The sequence below is a fragment of the Rhinolophus sinicus genome, linkage group LG16 (assembly GCF_036562045.2).
Source record: "Rhinolophus sinicus isolate RSC01 linkage group LG16, ASM3656204v1, whole genome shotgun sequence".
NCBI lineage: Eukaryota > Metazoa > Chordata > Mammalia > Chiroptera > Rhinolophidae > Rhinolophus > Rhinolophus sinicus.
Genome location: NC_133765.1, coordinates 24,840,151 through 24,862,731, shown reverse-complemented (window position 1 = coordinate 24,862,731; position 22,581 = coordinate 24,840,151). Strand labels below are relative to the sequence as shown.

Here is a 22,581-nt window from a genome sequence, read left to right as displayed (position 1 = left end):
CCAGGTAAAAGGAATGGCTAATGAGATCCCAGAAAATATCTTAAGAGATGCAATTTTATTACTTTTGTGTATAGACAATAACTCTCTGGGAAGAGAAACCATCTCTTTTGTAAAGTTCCTTGGCGAGGCTGCTTCAACACACAGGACAAGACATGGTAACTCTGAAAACATTTTGCTGGCCGGTGGTGGGCTTCCTTCATCATCAGTTGCCACTCATTTTTATTTGCCCCATGAAAGTACCTCTTCCTTCCTGGTGACAAAAAAGAAACCATTCAGATTATCCCCCAATTCCAAATTAGTGGGATTTGACCATCTAGGCAATCTGATTGTCAAGAAGTCAGTGGTTTTAAATAGTCATTCAGTGATGGATTCATCCAGCAAACATTTCTTGAGCACCTATTATGCACGAGCCATAGCGCTAGAGACATATATATGGATCAGGTTTGTGATCTCATGTTTATAACCATTTAAGTTTCTAGAACCTTTTTTTAAAAGGTTGGACTTACCTTTTCAGAAAACCTTGTGCCACACAGACACACCCTACATAACATTTTATGTGTCTATGGCCTCCTTGGAGACCATCAATGGATTTCCAGTGGGCGGCAAGGATTCCAGATTCAGAATCATTGTTATATTCCCATAACTGGAAAAAGAAAAAAAAGAAAGAAAAAGGTGTTGTCATATTTGTGTCATTATAATTACATAACACCTTGAAGCTTGACTCCTAATCAAGGATTTCCTTCCTTCTACTACAAGATTTGTAGACTTTGACATTTGAACATTGGCCTCCGCAGAAAGTCAGAAAGTCGTGTTCCCAGCCCTCATGGAGCCTGCAATTCTGGGAGGAATGCCTCACCTGCCCGGGGCTATCCTGGGGACATCTGCTGAATCTCAGCATGGCATGTGTCCCCTGCCTCTCACGTGTCCCCTGCCTCTCACCATCGCTATACTGGGAAGAATCAAGGGTGAATGAGCAGAACAGGGCACAGGCAGCTGGTGCTGGCCTCAGGGTTCCTGTTGTCACGAGGCTTGGCGACATCCTGTGGTGGCTGAGTCCAGCCTGGTCTTTTAGATGATGCCAGTGCCCAATTAGGGTTTTGGGAACCAATCCATCTCGAACAGTGAAAACCAAGGTGGACATCTGTGGACACGGGAAGGAGCCAAAGAGCACGACCACCGTGATGTTGAAGCTCTGGGAGGTCCACACATTGCTTTCGGTGCCGTTTTCCCTCCCACACCACCCAAATCCCACTGAACTAGTGAGCATGGGCGGTTTCTCCCGGCTGCCTCCCAAAGGAGTGAATCCAAGCAGAAACAGAAAGACATCTTTCTGGGGTGAATAATTCACAGGTTTCCTTTGCTGAATTCTAGATGAGCCCTTGGGCCCCCCGTCTCCTTTCTCTCTCCCCAACATCGCACAAAAGGAATGTGGAGGGTACAGGAGGCAGCCAGCTGCTCAGAACAGGCAATCAAGCAGCAAAGAGAAATCTTGTTTTATGGACCCTCAATGTCTTGGCGCCTTGAGGGGGACTGTCTGAAAAGAGACAAGCCCCGGAAAATGAAAGAGGGTGTTTGTTGATCTAGACATGGGCTGGCTCCTCAAATGCTTATGATCTTGTGATTGTGGCTTTCTCCTGGGTCATGGAGATAGGAACTGAGCATAATAATAATAATAATTTATTGAGAGTCTGCTATGTGCCAGGTGCTATGCTAGGTAGCTTATACAAGTTAACACAAGTCACCTCCCTGTACCTTACTGTTACTATTAATCCTGCTACGAGGGAACTGAGGCACAGAGAGGTGAAGCCACTTGCCTTAGGTCACACAGCTGGTAAGTCGAGTGGCAGGACAGGAACCCACACTGTGCTCTGCACCTCCCTCAGTTGCTCCCTAGAAGCCCTCAGGCTGTGGTAATATTCTCTTTATCATCTGATAGGACACAGGCCCTGACCAGTTAACAGGCAGCCCTGAGTGAGGATCCTAGGCCCCTGCTTGACGGTTGTGACCCTTCTAGCTCCGGGGTGGTTCTAGGAGAGGCTCCTGAGCAGCTGGGCTTTACCAACTGGTCAGGAAATATTTTAATAAGTGCAGAACTGCTAGGAGTCCTCCAGCTGGGTCCTGCAAGGTGGGGGCTATTCTGAAGAGGTGCAGTATGTGGGTGAACGCAGAGTGGGAGGCCTGGGGGGTGACCAGAAGCCCAGGGGCACCTTCGTGTCTGAAGGACATGGCCGTTGAGAGGGATGTGAGGTCTGGGGCCCCCCCACCCTCCCACCCCTGCTGGTCCCAGGGCCTTCACCCTCCCCTCTCTCCTCAGAGGCAGCAGACTGAGTTCTGGGCTTGTCTCTGAGTCAGAGGCCCTGGGAGGAAAATAAACTTTCTGTACTAAGAAGAGGAGGGAGAAGCTCACTTTTCAAAAATAGGAGAGGCAGCCCGTTGCTATGACGAATTTCTCTGTGTTTTGAAAAAATTTTTATTTTTTTAATGACCCACATAAAAAGGTACATACAGCCTTCTTGTAAAAACCCACGGAAAAATCTCCACCTTATGCCTGCTTGGAGAGAGGCTTAAGGGGCTGGGGGCCAGGAGAGCTTGTTTTAAGCCCTTTGAAGGCTCCAGGATCGCTGACATTTTGGGGACCCCACCCCACATCACAGCAAACCTCAAAACGTCGCTACGGCTCCCATTACACATATTCAAGTCTTATAAAAATATCTGAAAAGGTTTTAAAATAATTCATGTACATAGGGTTTTACGAAGAATAAATTATTCATCGTGTTCTTGTGATTTGTACTTTTCTCTTTCTACAGACGAGTGCTGTGAAATAACAGTTGGCTCACTAACATGTTGTAGACATTTAATCAGACATTTATTAATTTTGAGTTTTCAGTTGCCTTTGGGGTGTTCTGGGGTCCATTTGCTTGTGAGTTCAGAATTCAGATCTCTCTGTGGGCCCTTAACAAGCTGGTGGACTTCAAGTTCGGGGCTTCTCCTGTGGGGCTGCTGGGCCAAGGGGCCAGGGGCAACGCCTCAGACCTCAGTTTTCCCATAAGCAAAATGGGAGTGTTTCAGAAAGAGATGTGCAGAGAGATACAGAGGGAGGGACGGAGTGGGGGGGAGAGAAAGATAAAGCAACTGGAGCACAATATACAGAATTGGTGACTTAAGGTGAAGCTATAAAGGAGTTCTTGCTACTTTTTGGTTAAGTTTAAAATGGTATCAAAATGAAAAATAGGGGCAGCCGGTTTGTTCAGTGGTTAGAGTGCAGTGCTCATAACACCAAGGTCCTGGGTTTGATTCCCACATGGGCCAGTGAGCTGTGCCCTCCACAACTAGATTGAAAACAACACTTAACTTGGAACTGATGGGTCCTGGAAAAACACACTGTTCCCCAATATTCCCCAATTAAAAAAAAACAAAACAGGAAAAATGAAATGAAATGCTACCAAAAATGCTTTTTGGGGGTAGGGTGGGTTAATGGAATAATTGAAAGCTCCCGCTGTGCTCACATGGAGCCCAGCAGGGCACCTGGGGAACCTGGGGTGGGAGGGGCTAAGGGGTGTGGCTCCTGGTTCCGTCCCCTCTAGCCAAAAGGTCCGTTTTTCCTGTGCCTTATATTTGGGGAGTCTATACAGATTCTTCTAGAAGAAAGAAAGGGGTCCTCTAAAGAGAAAGCTAGAGATGCTGGAGGACAAAGGCAGGTCTCAGGATCTGAAGAATCTGAGTCCAGCGATCTCGGAGGTCGTGGGCTTTTCCAACAATGGAGGGAAAAGAAGCCCTGTTAGTGGTTGTAGATTTCTGTGGGGCAGGAGGAGGAGGCGGGCAGTGGGAAGGGAAACGGTGGAGGAGGGAGCGGCCCAGATAGTGAATTCGAGTTTGGCTACTAGGTAGTACTAGTACCTTGTCAGCCAGGGCTGCTCTAGGAACTTCGCAAGCTCTAACTCCTTTAATTTTCTCAATACTCTGCCAGGCAGGTGCCATTACTAGTCCCATGTTAGAGAGGAGGAACCTGAGGCTCAGAGAGGTGAAGTCACTTTCTCAAGGTCACACAGCTAGGGAGTGACAGAACCAGGAAGCAAATCTGGGCACCTGGCTCTGGAGTGTGGCTTTACGTCCTCCGTGTTAATGACACAGTGAGAACAGGGACTCTGGTGGATGATGAAAGGCCAGAGCCAGAGGGAGGATGGGGGGAGATGGGCTTCCAGAAATAACCCACAGAGTTTTGGCAATGCCATGTATTAAGTGCTTGCTCTGAGCCCCGTGCCATACACACTACATACCTCATCTCAGAGAATCCTCCCAACCAGCACTGTGAGGTTGAGAGTACCATCTCCATTTTTACAGAAAGGGCAAGGGAAGCTCAGAGAGGGTAAGTGCCTTTCTCAAGGTCACACAGCAAGAAAGTCGCCGGGCTGGGATTCAAACCCAGATCTTGCTGACCTCAAAAGGCTGTGTTCTTGACCACTAGGCTGAACTTCCCTAATATGCAGTGGCTTTGGTGCTTCAGATTCATTTCTAGCAGCTCACAGTAACAGCTGGCCCTGGGGAGGGAGGTACAGGCATGGGGGGTGAGCTCAATTCATCAAACATTTCCAGTGTGGGTCAGGTCTGGTGTCAGGAGCCAGGGGCAAGAGCAGTCCAGGGGTGGAGACAGATGTGTACATGGCAGAACGAAATAGCAGTGTGATTTGAGAAAGGGTGGAGGTATACAAGTACAGACCCGCCCAGAAGAAGGGGTGATCAACTTTCCATATAGTTAGGAAGAGAAGAGGCAACTCTGGAAGGCTGACTGAAGGAGAGGACATCTGGGCTTGGCTTTGAAAGATGAGCAGGTTGCCAGGCAGCTGAGCACAGGGTGGTGAGACAGGGCACTTCTGGCAGAAGAGGCTGTTTGGGCAAAGGTGCTGAGATTTGAAATTGCATGATGAGGTCAGAGTAGAGGAGGGGTAGGAGTGCGCAGGGGCAAGGGCACAAAAATCCTGTGTGTGTGTGTGTGTGTGTGTGTGTGTGTGTGTGTGTGTGTGTAGCAGAGGTGGAGACGTTCTCTGGGAATTGGGAGTTGCTGCTCAGGACTTGTATGTGGCTTTGAGCAGCTGCTAACTTTCCCCGGGCCTCCATTCCACCCCCAGAAAATGGTAGCTTTCCTAGACCCAAGCTATATGCAGTCAGGCGTCACCTGCGAGCTGGGGAATGGCTGGCTTGGGCTCCAAGCTGAGCTCCTCCCATTCCCATCCTGGAGAAATGGGCTGGATCAATCCTGCAGGGCACACCCACCCCTCCCAGGCACCCAGGGTGGTCCCCCACACCCAGTGGCAAACTGTCTCTTCCAGTAGGAGGAGAACCCTGTCCAGGGTTCACGGGGGGAGCAATGGGAGCAGTGGGCCTTACCACCCCTACCAGGAAAGCCCCCTCCCCTGGCCTCAGGGTTGAGCCTTTCCCGCCCCTGGTCCCACCCAGGCCCCACGCAGTGCTATTAGCCCTTCCCAGCCTGCACGAAAGCCCCGGGATCTCGTGCTTGCCGCGTGGACAGAACGGACCAGGCTGCTGCAACCTCCCACCTCTTCCTCCTTCTCAGTTCCCAAAACTCAGCTTCTCACGTCTGTGCTCCTTCTTTCCACTTCAGACAATCCCAACGCACAGGAGGAACCCCGCTTCCCCCTCCCTCTCTGAGTCTGGTCTACGCAACGGGAGAATTAACTCTTGCTGTTACTTGAACACGTGTCACACAGACACCAATCATGTTTCCAAGAAAGCTTTTCGCTGAGGGTGTTACAAACGTCTGGTGACACTTGACCCCGTGCTGGGCTCTCCTATCTTGGTAGCTCTGCGGTCCTCTCCGTGGTTTAGAACCAGAACTTGGCTGTCAGGAAGAAGTCTTTGGGTCCTCGGCCCAGTTGGCCTGAGGAAGTGGCTGACTTTGGTTATCCATCTATTCATTCAACAAATATTTCTAGAGCAGCTGCTCTGTGTCTAGCCCCAGTTCCTGCCCCCATGGAGTTTACCTGTGGAGGGGGACATGGATGGAATACTCACAACACAAATGATCATTGCATCATGACTGAGGTTAGTGCTGAGTAGAAGACACGGTGCTATGACAATAAACATCAGGGTCCCTGACCTGTCTTGGGGTCTGGAGAAAGGGACATTTCAGTTGACATCTGCAGGTGTGGCTCCCCAAGCTCTCTTTTCAGCTTTGCCATCCCTTTAGTTTTCTCTTTCCTAGGAGATACGGTTGGCAGGACCTGAATTATGGGAAAGTTTGAGTGAAGACATTGTACTGGGGAGCCATGCAGTGTTGTTGAGGAGTCGAGAGACATTGAACAAAATGGAGCATCAGGGAGGCAGCTCTCAAGGTGTCCCAGATTAGAAGGCGTGCATTTGGGAATGGAGGCTTCTTTTTTTAAATTGGGGAATATTGGGGAACAGTGTGTTTCTCCAGGGCCCATCAGCTCCAAGTTGTTGTCCTTCAATCTAATTGTGGAGGGTGCAGCTCAGCTCCAAGTCCAGTTGCCGTTTTCAATCTTTAGTGGCAGGGGGTGCAGCCCATGTTTGCCACTGAGAACTCGGGCTCTAACCAACTGAGCCATCCGGCTGCCTCTCCGGAAACTCAGCGGCAGCTGTTGTCTTCACTCTAGTTGTGGAGTGAATATGGGCCACTCTCACTGGCCCATGTGGGAATTGAACCGACAACCCTATCATTCAGAGCTCGCACTCTAACGAACTGAACAATCTGGATGCCCAGGAATGTAGGCCTTTTAATGCCTAATAGAAGACGGGGGGAAATCCAACCTGTATTGAGTGCTATGTGTCATGTTCTAGGCATGTTCTGTGTATCAACTCATTTCATTTTCTCAACAATTGTCTGAGGTCGGTATTTTATTGCTCTTGTGTGCAGAGGAGAAAGCTGAGACTCAGACAGGTTAGGAGATGGCACAGGGTCCCACAGCTAGCAAGTGGAGGACCCTTGGACTACTTTAGGCTCACCTGGATAATTCAGGATAATCTCATCTCAAGATGCACAATTTAATCACACCCATAACTTAATCACGTGAACATTGACCAAACCAAATGACTTGCCCAAGGCCACACAGCCAGTCATTGGCTGAAACGGAGCTCTCATTCCAGTGAGGCCTGTCCATGCCTTAAGGAAAGTCCAAAATAGGCACAGTTTTGGACTTATAGAGAATCCTCACATCACAAGAAGCATCTTTGAAGGCTTCCTGTGGTTTGAGAGCTTCTCTGGTCAACCTAGCTTAGCAACTGATGGTCAGGGAGAAAGAGGAAACCATTTAGCTTTAACTAGGGTGATAGGAATCCATGAACACTAAAAATTAATCAGAAACAAACCAAGGGGTGTGAGAATTAGGATCATCTCTACTAGGGTCAGCCAATACCTGAGACAGGATGGGACAGAGCTGGAACCATCCCCCCAGCCTCTTAAGCCAATGGGATGAACTTTTGTTGGAGGACAGAGTAGAATGAGGTAAAGCCCCTCCTCCAGGCCCAGGACAGTCATTGCTAATCAATCATTGTGCTCTTTAAAACCAGATCTGGATGGGCCTCTGAATCCCTGAACACAGAGCTCCAGAATTCCAGAAGCACCCAACTGGAGTTGAACAGCAAGATGAAGCTTAATCTTGGGGGCAGCGGGATGGCTCAGTTGGTTAGAACAACAGGGTTGCCGGTTCGATTCCCACATGGGCCAGTGAGCTGTGCCCTCCACAACTAGATTGAAGGACAACAACTTGGAGCTGATGGGCTCTGGAGAAACACACTGTTCTCCAATATTCCCCGATTAAAAACAAATTAATAAAAAAAAAAAGAAGCTTAATCTGCCATCTTGGAACACAGAGGTTCCAAGGGAATAAACAGAGACCTCTTTTCATGACCTAAAGACCACAGCATCTCTCAGGGCCCAGTAGCCCCATGTCAGGCCGCAGATTTCAGAATCCTACTAAAAACAAAAACCAAATATCTTCACTGCCCCCAAACCCTTTTCATTCCAAGGAAGAAAAAGCCAAACTTCTCAGCTGTGGTCAGAATGGTGGCCAAACACCTGTGGCTTCTGATTGTTTCTGTGGCAGGCTGACTCCACCTGTTCCTTACCGGGGGAGGATGGGTGGGGCTGTGTGTTTCCACCCCCCACCACCCGCATCCAGAGGCTCAGTTGGCGAGGAGCCCAGCATCCCCGCCCTGCCAGAGCTGTCACGCTGCTGATAAAACCTGAACCTCATTGTAGCCTCCGGTTGGCTCCGGAGCTGGGAGGTCTCCACAAGGTCTGCAAGTGGCCCATTGGAAGAGGAAGAGGCAATTTCCAGGAATCCATCCAGACGGTGGGTGCACCTGGTTCCCCTTCCAGGATCCTCTAGTGTGTTTGACCTTCTTGGAAGGCTGCTTCTTCTTGCATCTTAGTCTCTCCCTCCTGCACTTCTTGTCACTCCCCGCCCTCATCACCTCCCCGACCTCCTCTTCCTCCTTCACTTCCCCTCCTCCCCCCACACGTCTCCTCCATCCACAGCAGGTTAGGACACTGAGGCTCAGCGACGACTTGCCACAGTCACGGAGCTCACAGTGGTGGAGACAGGGATTCCATCAGATCAGATTTGTCTGATCCCAAAGCCTCCCTTCTTAACCACTATTCTGTGGACTGACAAGGTAACTTGTTGTGGGATCCAGAATGTATTCCTCATGGAAATGTCTGTATCAGTGATTTGCAAACCAGTGAGCGGAGCTCCAGAATCCCCCAGCAGCTTGTCAACCTGCAGCTGGCTGGGCCCCGCCCCCAGAGGGCCCCATTCTGCAGTCTGCAGTGAGGTCTGCACGTTTGCATTTCTGACAAGCTCCCAGGCAAGGCTGCTGCTGGTGGTCCCCAATCCACGCTTTGAGACCACTGGTCTCTATTAATCACGAACCTTTAGATGATGATGTACAGGATTCCCATCGCATTGTGGAAATGTCCTGTCTTTTGGACCAGGAGACTTTGGGGCTGCTGTACTGCTAACTGTGGGTGGCCTTGGGCAAGCCCCTTGCCTTCTCTGGGTCCAATGTCCCCATCAGTATGGTAAGGTGCAGATGAGAAGCTCTTGGTTCCCTGGGCAAGCCTGGCGTGCGGGAGAGGAGGGTTTGGAGTCGGGCTGGGTCTGACTTCTGACTCTGGGGAGTGGTGTGACCTTGGGCAAGTGACTTAACCTCTCTGTGCTTCCAGTGATTACCCTGGGAATGAAAGCGTTAGACTAGATAGTTTTTAAGTGTCAATCTCACTGAATTCATAGTTAAGGATGGTGGGGAGAGAAAGGTGAGGTGCTAAGGCTGCTCAGATGGTGAAGGACGTGTGTCCTCCCACCTGCCCAAGACCTTGAGGCCAAAAGAAATACAGGTGAGTCTCCTTCCCTCCCTTCCTCCCCCCTCCTTCCTCTTTCCCTCCCTGCCCCATCCTCTTTTCCTGCCTCTTTCCTTTCCACACCGTTATTTTCTGCTGCCTTAACTTTGCAGTCAGACAGACCTGGGTTCAATCAGATCTGTGGGCACGATCTGGACACCCTTGGCTAAACCACTTCCCCTCTGTGACCCCAGGGCCCTCGTCTGTAAACGGGCCCGTGACCGCTCCTGAGTGTTGCTGGAGATTCACATGACTCTCTCCATGGAAAGCCCCTGGTCGAGGGCCATGCACACACGGTGGGCGCCTCTGTCAGTTCTTTAGTGTGGAGGCAAAGGCCGGCTGGAGCCAGGCAGCCAGGTTGCCATCCCAGCTCTCCCACCCACCAGCTGTTGGCCTTGGGCAGTGACTTAACCTTTCTGTGTCCCAATTTCCTCATCGGTAAAATGGTGGCAGAAGTAGTACCTACTTCCTGGGGTTGCTGTGAGGATAAAGAGCAAGTGCCTAGCCCACTTCTTGGCTGTCAGCCATTTTGGTTATTCGGCCGCTGATGGTAATGATGATGTCATGATGAGATAAGCCAGACAAAACAGAGTCCCTTCCCCAAGGCGTTCCCAGTGTAAGGGAGAGAGACACCTTAACAGGTAGGGACAATACCACATCAGTGCCCTGATTGTGGGGGAGCCCAAGGGGCCAAGGGGAGCCCAGAGCAGCCCCCCAAGGTGCAGGGAAGACTTCCTGGGAAGATGGTTCCCAAGCTGAGACCTGAAGAGGGAGCATAAGACCTTTCGAATAATAAGTATGTTCATAAGAATTCGTATAAGAAAATAACAGGACAGGTGTGTTTATTATAGCTAAAAAGTTGAAAATAACCTAATCAAACATCAAGAAACTATTGATCAAATAAGCTATGGTGCAGAGAGTCAATGAACCAATTGGCAGCTGTTGAAACAGGGTAAGATATATACATCTTATCATTGAATGAAAAAGCCAGTTACAATATGGACATAGAGTGTGACTGAATCATTTTAGATTTCTATGTAAAATATATATATGTGTGTTCATACCAAAGTATGCACGATATTTATCTCAGGGGGAGCAGGGTTTGGGATGAAAACAGAATTTCTATGTAAACAACACGGGTTCTGAACATAGTGAAAGGTTTTGCTGTATTTTGTCACAGAGCTCTCCAGAAATGGAATATCAATGTACATTCCAATTATGGATAAGATTGTATGAGATTGTTGCTTCCCTGTAACATTTAGTAAAATCAGACCTTATAAAACATGGTAATCTTTGTTCATTTGGTGCTTTAAAACAACCTCCTTGCTGTTTTAATTTACACAAAAAAAGAGGGAGCAGAAGGTCATCAGGCCACGAAGAGGGGAAGGAAGGGCGTCCAGGTTGAAGGAACAGCAGGCACGAAGACCTGGGGTAAGGAAGGGGCCCAGAGTGGTGCAATACCTGGTAGTCTGTCCTGTGGAGCTGCTGAGCCCTTTCAGGCAACACGACACTTCCCCCAGCTGCATATGTTCCTGGTTTGTGCTCAGACAGTGGGCACAGCTCCCAGCTGGGCTTGGCCGCCAGGGGGGCGGGTCGTCCCCAGCAAGCCTTGCCACCAGCCACAACCCACCAGCCCAGTCCCCGGCTGGCAAGCACAGCCACCCTTGGCAGCCCCCACTCCACGCAGCTGGCCGCCTCTGCCCTTGTTCAGCCCAGTTTCCTGCCCCTCCCTCTCTCTCTCTCCTCCCTCCAGCTGTTTCTCTGGCAGAGTCTGTCCCATTCAGGACAGCAGCCCCAAACAACGAGGAGCTCAGGACAGATGGAGGTCTCCCCAGGAGCCTCTCAGTGCATGAAGGTGTTCTGTGGTGGGGGGCGGGCTGTGCTCTGCCGGGTTTGAGGGGATCTTGAATTAATAGATGAGCTGTTTTCTGGGCAAACAGCCACAGCCAAATCACGGTGTGACTGGGAGAAAGAAGTCGGGGAACACAGGTCTCCTGCACAGCCTCGTGTGGCCTGAAGTCTTGGGGAACCTCAGGAAGACCAGCCTCCAGGTACCATGCTCGGCGTGACGCCACCCGGAGGGGCCAGAAAAGGGGAGTCCTGGTCGAGGGAGAAGTTCTTTGGTCCTGCTTAGAATTTAATTCTTGTCAAAATGGAAATAGTTCTGTTATGATTTTCAGATTTCCGAAGTAATGCGCGCCAATTGTCAAACATAGCAAGATCACCAGAATTTTAAAAGCAGCGTGCTCAGCATTTTCTTTCGCTAAGTCTGTGAATGCTTGCGGCAGCCCCAGGAGGGAGGTACTTCCATGGTCCTCCTCATGCAGGTGACGAAGCAGACTCAGAGAGAGGAGGGCATGGGCTCAGGGCTGCAGGGATGCTAAGCCGGTGGGGGGAGGGGGGTCAAGATTAGAATGAAATGAGTGTACAGCCCACCTTCTTCACCACTGGGCTGTACCACCTGTCAGGACAGAGACAAAAGGGGGGGCCTGAACCCAGAGAAGTGCCCCTCTCCATCCCTCCCTCTACCCCTCACTAATTTACCCGTGATGTTGTTGGCTGCCTGCAATGTACCAGACACACATAAGTACGTCCCCGAGCATACACAGGCTCAAGTCTTCCAACATCTCGTCTGGTCACTCTTGTACCTCACACGGGTTGTGAACTTCCTTCCCTGTCATCTCTGTTCCTCCACTATACATCTTAATGACTACGTAGAGAGCATGTCTTGGGATTTATGTAACCGTTCCTCGTTGTGGTTATAAACAGTGTTGCCACGACCACTGGAATCCGTCATCTCTATGTGCTTGTTCTACGGACACCTTTCCAGAGGGGAAATGCCTGGGTCAAAGGTTTGCCAGGTTTTAAGGCTGTTGAAGCTTTTGGCCACGTTGCCCCCAAAGGTTGTGCCAGCTTGCACTCCCCCGGTGCTGTATTGGGGGGGGGGGCGATATTCTTCCAGTGTCACCCACACTGGTTGCTGCCCATCTCTTAAACTTTCTCTGTTGGGAAAGGTGAGAATAACATTTGGCTGCCTCACTTGACATTTCTTTATTAATGCTGATTAGCCTTTATCATCTTACTCGCTTTTCTTTGATGATTATTCCATTCAAGTCCATTCCCATCTTTTTCTGCGGGCCCGTTTGTCTTTTTCTTATTGATATTTAAGAGTTCTTTGCATACAAAGGATATGAACCCTCTGTTCTCTGTTGAAAATAGTCCACTCCCCTCTCTGCTTTTGGACTAGCACATTTTAACTGGGTAAGCCATAAAGACCTGCTTTTGGCAAAATTACTAACAAACAACACATCATAATAATCAAGTGCAGTCAGCCCTCTGTATCATGGGTTCTGCATCTGTGGAGTCAACCTACCGTAGGTCAGAAACATTTGTTGTTGCTGACGTGGACTATGCACTTAGGCCAGCAATGGTTGCATCTGTATTGAACATGTAGACATTTCGTTCTTGTCAGTATTCCCTACAACCCAGCATAACAACTATTTCCACAGCGTTTACGTTGTGTTAGGTATTGTAAGTAATCTGGAGATGATTTAAAGGAGGATGTGTAGAGATTATATGTAAATTATGCCATTTTATACGAGACGTGAGTATATGTGAATTCCGTTCCCGGGGGCTTCTGGAAGCAGTCCCTCGTGGATGCTCTACGTAAGTCTGATCACTCAGACCTGTGTGGTTCAGAGAGGTCAGTGAGAGAGTGGCCAGGCCCTGCGTCTATCTTCTCTTTCCATGAAGGGGCGCAGGCCCCAGTTTCTCTCTTGGAATCCCCTACTTCCTTTTCAAGACCAACTTCCCTGTGGTGGTTGCTGTCTCTCCTGCTTCCTCCAACTTGCTCAAGGGAAAGATTCCTTTGAATGTCTCGGTTGCTGAGATGAACACGATTGGCTAATCCAGGCCTCCGGTGGCAGGAGGAGAAGGTGGCCTGGCGTTTTCTTGTGACAGAAAGTTTAACTTAAATCCATGACACTCACGCGGTGGGGTGTCAGGCACTGAGAAGCCAATGGGAAGAATTATTTGTCTCTTGGTGCACAGGGACCTTCTCTGGACTCCCCCAAGCTTCAGGGAATAGATAAACTTGACCTTGGACAAGTACTTCCCTCTTTAGCTAGATCCTCCTGAGAAGTCATCCCTCCCACGCCACCTCACCCTGTTGGGACAAGGCCTGTCCCCTAGGCTTTCTCAGTGCCTGTACTTCCCCGTCACAATGTGTATAACACTATGTTGTAATTGCCCCGTCATCTTGTCTGTCTTTCCTGCTGGCCTGGATGCACGATTGGCTAATCCAGGCCTCCGGTGGCAGGAGGAGAAGGTGGCCTCCTTTAGGCCAGAATGGGATGTTATCCTCTCTGTATCCTCAGTCTCCTTGACAAAACCTCACATGTAGTAGGTGCTCAATAAATGCTCATTGAATAAATAACGTAGCCAGGCATCATTTTCACCAACTGTAAAATTGGATGGGGGAGTTGGACTAAGTTCTCATCTCTTAGATGTTTACTTAGCTCCTCTCAGTTTGCAAACCATTTCATTGGGATGATTTTGAATTCTCACCATGGCTATATGATAAAGGTGTTATTTATATGCCCATTTGAGAGATTAGGAAAGTGAGGCCTGGAGGTGGGTTCTGACGCTAGACCTCTATGAGAGACAATAAAGCATTGTGGCTGTGGGGTTGGTTTCTGTTAGGTGGGTTTGAACATGGTCCACCACCTGCCAGCTTAGTGACATGGAACCACTTATCCTTATCTCTATGCCTCAGTTTCCTCATCTATAAAATGGGAATATGTGTAGTAACTGCTTCCTAGGATTATTATAAAGATTAAATAAGATCACATATGAGGGCTTAACAGAGGGCTTGTTGTGTCGTAAGGGCTCTATAAACATTAGTTATTATTCTATTTCATTTCTATACCACTATGCTGTCTATACCTGTGACACCCATCTGAGCCAAATAGAAATTATTATTTATTTCTTTGCCAGTATATTATTCTTTTCCCCCTTCTTCCGCCTCCCCCAAACCCCCCACTCTGGTTCAAGCCGTTGTTTCTCAGTCTAGTTGTGTAGGACACAGCTCCCTGGCCCATGCTGGTGTGATGAATCTTACGCTCTCCCTGGCTGAGGCAGTAGGTCACCAGTCATTGGTCTGCCACTCACAGTGGCTCACGGCAGCTCACACTGGCCACCAGCCGCTCACGGCGGCACACGGTAGCCCATGGCAGCTCACGGCAGCCCAAGGCAGCCTACAGCAGGGTACGCCAACCTCCGGCTGCTCACGGCAGCCCTGCTCCAGGGAGAGCTGTTGTTCACAGTAGAGGGCGCAGCTCACTGGCCCATGTGGGAATCCAACTGGCGACCTCAGCATTAGGAGCCCGGCACTCCAACCACCTGAGCCACCGAGCCAGCCCGCCAATGTATTATTAATGCTCAGGTTCTTCCCTGTGTACAAGAAAACGAAAAGCTGATTTCACTCTCTTTGAGCTACGTGGCAGTGGTGCAGTTATCACTGCCTGTTTTGAGGCTACGAAGTAGACTCAAGGCTTCTCAAAGTGCAATGCTGGTATTACTGGCAACATGATCAATAATCATGAGTATTTTTTAAAGCTGCAGATTTTAGTCAGAATTTCTGAGGGTGAGCAGTGGGAGTCTGCATTTTGAACCAGCTCCCTGGATGTGCCTGATGCACCCCAAACCTTAAGAACCACTGAGCTAGAGTACTTGAATGTCTTTTCTTTTTGCCTTTGCCCAGGTTTCAGGGTTTTTGTTTTGTTTTGTTTTTTTCTGCACACTGAGGTTTCTTTTTTTCCTTTCTAAGCAAATATCTATGTACTTCTGTGAATCCACATGTCCTGTGTCAGCAGTTGAGGCCAGGAGACACAGTGGAGAAGAAGTGAAACTTTGTTGTGTTATACCACAGAAAGTCAGATCATGTTAGCAATCACCCAGTGTGTAGACTTGGAAAGTATTTTAAGCCACAGAACCCTTTCCTTCAATGAAAATATATGCAGAAGTGCAATTTGAAAACAGATAAAAGTGGTGTTATTCTAGATGAAACAGAAGTGGAGAACTCCAGACCGCAGCTCACTTAACTTTACCCTTATTGCTGAAGGACCTCTAAGAATCGTTAATAGCTCTGTTGGGCAGGTTGAAAACTGCAATCTACTCCAAATTGTTAAGAAACTAAAGTTCTTGACTTTGGCTGAATTTGTTGTTGTGACCTTAGGCAAAGTACTCTCAGTCTCGGCCATCATCGTCTCATCTGTACACAAGGTGACTGAATGTGGTATTTGTCAGGATAGCAGCTGCAGTAACAGACCCAAACATGTATAATGGCTCAAACAAAACAGACGTTTATTATAAGGCAGTTATTTCTGAATGGAGGGTGGTCCTCTTTCACACGGCAATTCGTTGACCCATCTCATGTCCCTATTATCTCCCTGGACATCATCACTGATGAAAGAAAGCATGGAGGTGGCATGTTTGCTTCTTAACTGCCTCCCACCACACGTAAGAACTAGTCATGTGATCACTCTCGTTGTAAAGGAGGCTGGGAAATGGAGTTCTTGGCCAGGGTGGCTTCCTCCCAGCTACAGCAGTGTACTGTAAAGGGAGGATGGACTTTTGCTGGGCAGCTGGCTGTTTCTGCCACAGACATGGTGACCTCTTGGGTCTCTTCTGTTCTCTGGTTCTAAGTCTAAATTTTCATTGGTCAATCTTAAAGTTAACATGGTGATGTTGGATCTACAACGACTTCCTGCTCCTCAAGATAATCCCCATCAAATATACTGAGTAAATTCCTACATTCCAGGCCCCTAAACACAGATTTCCCTGGGACTTAGGCAGCTGATGTTCTCTTTCCCTTCTGGAAAAAGGAAACAAGAATCACGATTTTATTGAGCACGGCACATTTATTGAACCAAAGGTTTCCGTAGCCATCATCTCATTGAATCCCCATACAACCTGATATGGAAAGGCTTCAGGATTATCACCCCCATTTTATAGATGAAGAAGATGATGCTCAGAGAGGTGAAGGAACTTGCCCAAGGTCACACAGCTCATAAGCAAAAGAACTGGGATTTGAACTTAGAAAATCCTACTCCTAGGGCCCCATTGTATATTGGTGTTTGTGTGTGTGTGTGTGTGTGTGTGTGTGTGTGTGTGTGCACGCGTGCGTGCATGTGTTTGTGATTAAGGTAGGGTTTTCCTTGGGCTTTGTTCCCCTAGGTCTGGGCATAAGGGAATTGGAAATGCAGGAATCATTGTCTAAGTCCCTAGAATGGGCCAAGCTTGCTGATCATGAAACAGCTGGGTGGTTGTCCAGGCGTGAGGGAGCCAAGTGTGGGTAGCATTACAGCTACGGGCCAGAAAAAAAGGGAAGAGGGTAGCGTGTGAGGACACAGACGCAGGACATCAGTGGATCTTGAATGATGCTGAGGCCTTGACTGGACTGGGCACATAGTGAGTACTTGGGAGCAATGTCCTACATGAATAAACCTATGGAGGAGTGAAAGCTATATTAATGTGAGAACTTCAGATGAATCAAGCCCAGTTCCTGTTCTTAAGGCCTTCAAAGGAGGGGGAGTAAACTTGTAACTTATATTTTTATTCATTCACTTAACAAATATTTATTAGCACCTACTATGTGTCTGATACACTACGAGGCAGAATGATGAAAAAAACAGGATTTCTGCCCTAGTAAAACTTTAGAGGGGCTGTGGGGTTTTCCGCCGTTTTAGAGACAAGGAAAGTGAGGCCCTGATTGGTTAAGTGACATTCCCTAGGTTACTTGGTGGGACGAGGACTTGGGGCTCCTGGTTGCCAGTTCAGAACTTTTTCTCTTCTTTTTTAAAAACAGTTTTTAAAAATGTATTTTAAAAAATTATTTTATTTTCCATTACAGTTGACATTCAATATTATTTTATATTAGATTCAGGTGTAGAGCATAGTGGTTAGACATTTATATAATTTATGCAGTTATCCCCCTGAGTAGTCTAGTTACTGCAATATTATTGACTATACAACGTTATTACAATATTAATAACTATATTCCCTGTGCTGTACTTTATATTCCCGTGACTAACTAGTAACTACAAATTTGTACTTCTCAATCCCTGCCCCTTTTACACCCAGCCCCCCAAACCTCTTCATCTACTAACCATCAATTTGTTCTCTGTATCTATGAGTCTGGTTGTGTTTTGTTGCTTTGTTTATTTTGTTTCAGATTCCACATGTAAATGAGATTATATGGTATTTGTCTTTCTCTGTCTGACTTATTTCACTTAGCACAATACCCTCCAGGTCCATCCATGTTGTTGCAAATGGTAAGATTTCATTATTTCTTTTATGGCCGAGTAATATTCCATTGCATAAATGTACCACATCTTCTTTATCCAACTGTCTATTGATGGGCACTTAGGTTACTTCCATATAGCGGTGTGCGAACCGAGGCATGCTGCTTGCGCTGTAAAAGCCTCTGTGGTGCTCATGGCAGGACTGATTGCTGGGCTGGAATGTGCCTCAGGCTGTGCATGAGTTGGATGTGCCAGGGTTCCAGGGAGTCATCAAGGTGGAGTGAGCAGAGTTCCTCAGGTCAGTTTCAGATTTAGCCGTGTGGGGAGAGCACAACACAGGAAAGATGGCACCTGCTTGTAGTCTACACAGAAGGAAGGCACAACACAGGGACAATGGTGGCTGTTCCTGCAGCGACACCAGTCAGTCTGTCCCTGTATATCTCTGGCATCTTCCGAGTTGCTGTCCCTCCACTGGAACCCAGGGTGAGTGTCTATGAGTGAGTGAGTCTGTGCTCGAGCCTTTTAAGAGGATGTCTGGGTTTCCGGCAGCCTTCCATCTCATCTGGAGGAGTGGAACCCCTAGCTGATTTTCACAGCCCGATGCTGTGGGGACTCCTCTTTCTGGCACTGGAACCCTGGTCTGGGGAATCCTTGATCACCAGGGTGACCCCCACCACTCAGCTATCCCTCCCGATGCTCAACCATCACATGTGGGTTTGGGGCCAGCCCGTTTCACGTATCTCCCCACCCCCCACCACCTGTTTCACATGGCTTCTTCTTTATATTTTGTTATGAGTTCTGTTCAGCGAGTCTTCAGATGATTCTATAATTGTTGATTGTTCTATCATTTAGTTTAATTTTAATGTAGTCATGGGAGGTGACAAGCACAGCATTTACCTACTCTGCCATCTTGCCTGGAACTTGCAGGAGTTTTTCTATGATCCCTGGTTGAAGGGGAGACCTGGGATGCTGGGAAGGGACCCTGTGGGTTGGCAGCCACTTTGTGTTGCTTCTGGTCTCCAGGACATGCTGGTTTCCGGAAACATTAAGAAACTTAGTTAATTTACTTCTCTTATGGAACCTATATGTTGTTGAAGTGATGGCCATGAGCTTGGTAGAGAAAGAGTAGAACGTCTTGTTCTGCTGGATGGAACCGAGGGGTAGTAATTCTACACCGTGCTGCTCTAGAGTTCAGGTTCCAGCTTTGCCCCTTGACATCTGGTCACCTCAATATCTTTATCTGTAAGGTGGGGACACCACCAGTGCCTACTTCATACGGTCATTGTGGGATTAAATGAGTTATTATACATAAAGAACTGAACAGAGCTCATGGTCAGTTCAATGAAGGCATTTCTATATTTATTCCCAGGAAAGTAAGCATTGAAATTTGCCTTTGCATATCTAAGTTGATACGGGCATCTGGTGCCTTGTGACCTTAGGTTCCTAGGCCAGAAAAGGTCATATCAGCCCATCTCCTGGCTTCATGCCTCACCCCGTGGAGAAGTCTTGGGCTCCAGTGGTGGGCGTGAGTTGTTTCTCCACCCACCATAAACATCCTCTGGCAACCTTGGAAGTACCAGCAGCTGACTCAGCAGGGTGGTGCTGCTACCCAGGCAGAATGTCAGAATCGGTTCTGCTTTCTTGGGGTACATATCTTCGGTCCTCTAATCCAAGCCCTGAGCTCTCATGCTGAGGGCGGCTCTTGTGCAAGAAGGTGGGTAAGTTGATTCTTGCACCAATTGATTGGTACAAGAACCAACAGCTAGAATACTCAGTTTTTACTTGTGGGAATCAGGGGTCAGAGAGACAGAAGAGCTGGTGGAAGATGGTGTGGTTCAGCCCGGCAGACATAGGTTCTAGTCCTGGCTTTGGCACCAACCACCTGGGTGAACTTGGGTAAGTTACATAGCCTCTTTGAATCTTAGTTTTCTCTTATAGTTTTTGAGAGAGTGAAGTGCTCAGCAAATGGTCTGGGGTGGTGATTAAGGACAGAAGACATTCAGAATACACCCATCTCTTGTTATCTGAATTTGTTTGAACAGTATCAGAATCTATGAGTGTCTGGGTGTGAGATGAAATAAGGGCTTAGAGAGCCAGGATTTGAGTGTCCTCTTGCTGCTAAAAAAATCACCACACATTTCATGGCCTGAAATAGCACAGATTTATCTCATAGTTCTGGAGGTCAGAAATCCAAATGAGTTTCACTGGCATAAAATCAAGGTGTTGATAGGACTGTATTATTTCTGGAGGGGAGAATCCATTCCCTCGCCTTTTTTTAGCTTCTAGAGGCTGCCCACATTGGTAGATTCATGGTCTCTCTTTCTCCATCTTCAAAGCCAGCCGCAGTGTGTTGAGGTTTCTCTCACCAAATCTCTCTGATTCTCCTCCCTCCCTCCTTTGTTTATAAGGACGTGGATAATGACATTGAGCCCTTGGATAATCCAGGCTAATCTCCCATCTCAAGATCCTTAATAATTTCTGCCAAATCCCTTTTGCCATGTCAGGGAACATATTCTCAGGTTCTGGGGGGGTGGGGGGGGAGGGTAGGACATAGATATCTTGGAGGGAGGACATTATTCTGCCTACCACAGTGAGGCATATCTTAGACATTGATCTGTGTCTATTTGTTTTCTGAATTTGGACATTGAGAGTTTGATGGCTGTCCTTGTATTTGCAGTTAGCTTAGCAGGGCACTGACCAATCAGAACAGATGTGGGTGTAAACAACCAATGAGGCTGTACCAGGGCATATGGGGTGATTGTCAAGTCTGACCAAGGTCCGAGGCTTTGGCAGCATCGAGGCTGGATTCAAATCCCTGCTCCACTATTTACAAACCCCATGGTTCCAAGCAAGAGAGTTTCCTCATCTGTGAAATGGGATGGCAATATGCATCCCATGGGGTGGTGTTTAGGAGGAAATAAGGGCGTCCAAATCAAATGCTTAGCATGGTGCTTGGAACCTGATAAAGGGCTCAGCATGAACCAGTAATCCCAGGGAGGTTTAGTTTTCCATGTTCGGCTTCTCTGTGTCAGCACTGGTGATTTCTAGTATAAGAACCGCTGTTTCTGGTCCAGCCTGGGGAGAAGTTCTAGCCTGGCTTCTGGGCTACAATGAGTAGAGCAACTTTCTATCCCTTCAGAGGAAGGGGGGGTCATTGTGGAGGATGTATGTTCTCACTGGGGGAAAGGCAGGTACCAGATGCCCAGCCAGACTTGTGTTCAATTAGGAGGTTCTCAGATTCTGAGGTGGTTCCTGGAAGGGTTATTTCAGTCCACACAAGTATAAGACCCTGCAGCTCTGCTGTTCAGTGTGGCTCAGTTTCCTCCAATGCTGTCTCTTTTTGAGTTTCCCTTTCTGCTTCTGGCCTTGCTACTGATTTTTCCACCCTGTTTAAACACCTCAGAGGGACTGCCTTATTGGTTCATTGAGTCCTGCCAGAGTTTACTCGGGGTTCCTAACGGGGTTCAGGTTTCTCTCTGATGATGGATTAGTTCCCTTTCAATGTGGAATCTTCGTTTCCAGTAGGCCTAAGAAAGATCTTGAGTTGCCATCGAATTGAGTTGACACTGACCTTGACCTTATCTAGTCCAGGGATAGGATTTTATATTCCTTACTCATGAACCATGGCAGACATCACCAATCAACCCAATCAACCCTTTAGCTGAACCCAAATGTTTCAGTAATTTCTCTGTGTTTCAAATCACCCCAAAAGGTAATGGCTTGAAATGACTTCTTTGTTCGCGATTCTGTAATTAGGCAGAGTTCTGCAGGGAAGGCCCATCTTTGCTCCATTAGTATGCAGGGTGTGGGGGCTGGCAGCGGAGTCAGTCAGGGGCTGCAGGCAGCTGGGAGCTCGGCTGGTCCAGGGCTGGGGCATTCAGGATGGCCTCACCTCCTGCAGGGAGTCGTGCTGTCTCTCAGGGCTCTGGGAAAGTGAACATAGAAGCCGCCAGGCCCCATGAGACATAAAACTGGGGCTGGCATGGTGTCACCTGTGCCACATTATGTTGGTCACAGCAAGTCATCAGGCCAGCCCAGATTAAGGAGGAGGAGAAATAGAGGCCACCTCTTGATGGGGAGAGTGACATGCATTTACGGGAGGGGGTGATGTTAGAATCCATCTTTAAAGACAGCCTAGAAGGTCAAGACAGGCTTGACATTAAAATCCGATGGATGACAATGATCATCTGAGATAATCATTCCTGAGGGTCTTAGTCCATATGAGCTACTAAAACAAAATACCAGAGACAGGGTGGCTTATAAACAGCAGAAATTCATTGCTCACAGTTCTGGAGGCTGGAAGTCCGAGGTCAAGGTGCTAGCACAGTCCGGTGAGGTCCCTCTTCTGGGGTGCAGACTTCTTCATGTATTCTCCCCTGGTGGGCGGGGCCAGGGAGCTCTCTGGGGTCTTTGGTATAAGAATACCAATCGCATTCCTGAGGGCTCCACCTTCATCGCCTGATAGCCTCCCAAAGGCCCCACCTCCTAACACCACCACCCTGCAGTTAGGGTTTCAACGTATGAATTTGGGCAGGGCACGTGCATTTGGACCATAGCACTGAGCTTTTCAGATGGGAAAGTCCACACTTTCCCTTTTCAGATTGGAAAACTGAAACTCAGAAAGCGAGAGGGACTTGGCTAAGGGGCATGGGAAGGTAGGGAGAGAGCCGGGATAGGTCCTCCATGCACTCCCCAGCATGCTCTGAGCACTTACTGAGTTGCCATGGAGCATGGAATACAGGGAAAGACAAGAACTGTCCTTAAGCTGCTCCTAGTTGAGCTCAAAGACAGGTGTGTAAACAGAGTGGGGTTTGTCTAGCCAGGAGGTTGGCTTTGATGGCAGGGTACACAGGGGTTAGTGGCTCCTGGCTCAATTCACCCATGACAATTCCATCCATCCTC

At 48.3% G+C, this 22,581-nt stretch overlaps 1 protein-coding gene across 7 annotated transcripts in view; it reads left to right on the top strand.

Moving 5' to 3' along the window:
• CMKLR1 (chemerin chemokine-like receptor 1) overlaps positions 1 to 22,581 on the top strand; it is a 121,588-nt gene that overhangs the window by 58,844 nt on the left and 40,163 nt on the right. For 2 of the 7 annotated variants that reach the window (XM_019757486.2, XM_074321806.1), the window contains exon 1: positions 19,400 to 19,575. The exons of 1 other annotated variant lie outside the window; for it this stretch is intronic. The gene's annotated coding sequence lies outside the window, so the exon portion shown is untranslated. 4 more of the 7 variants (XM_019757483.2, XM_019757485.2, XM_074321805.1 and 1 more) reach the window with 4 other exon arrangements.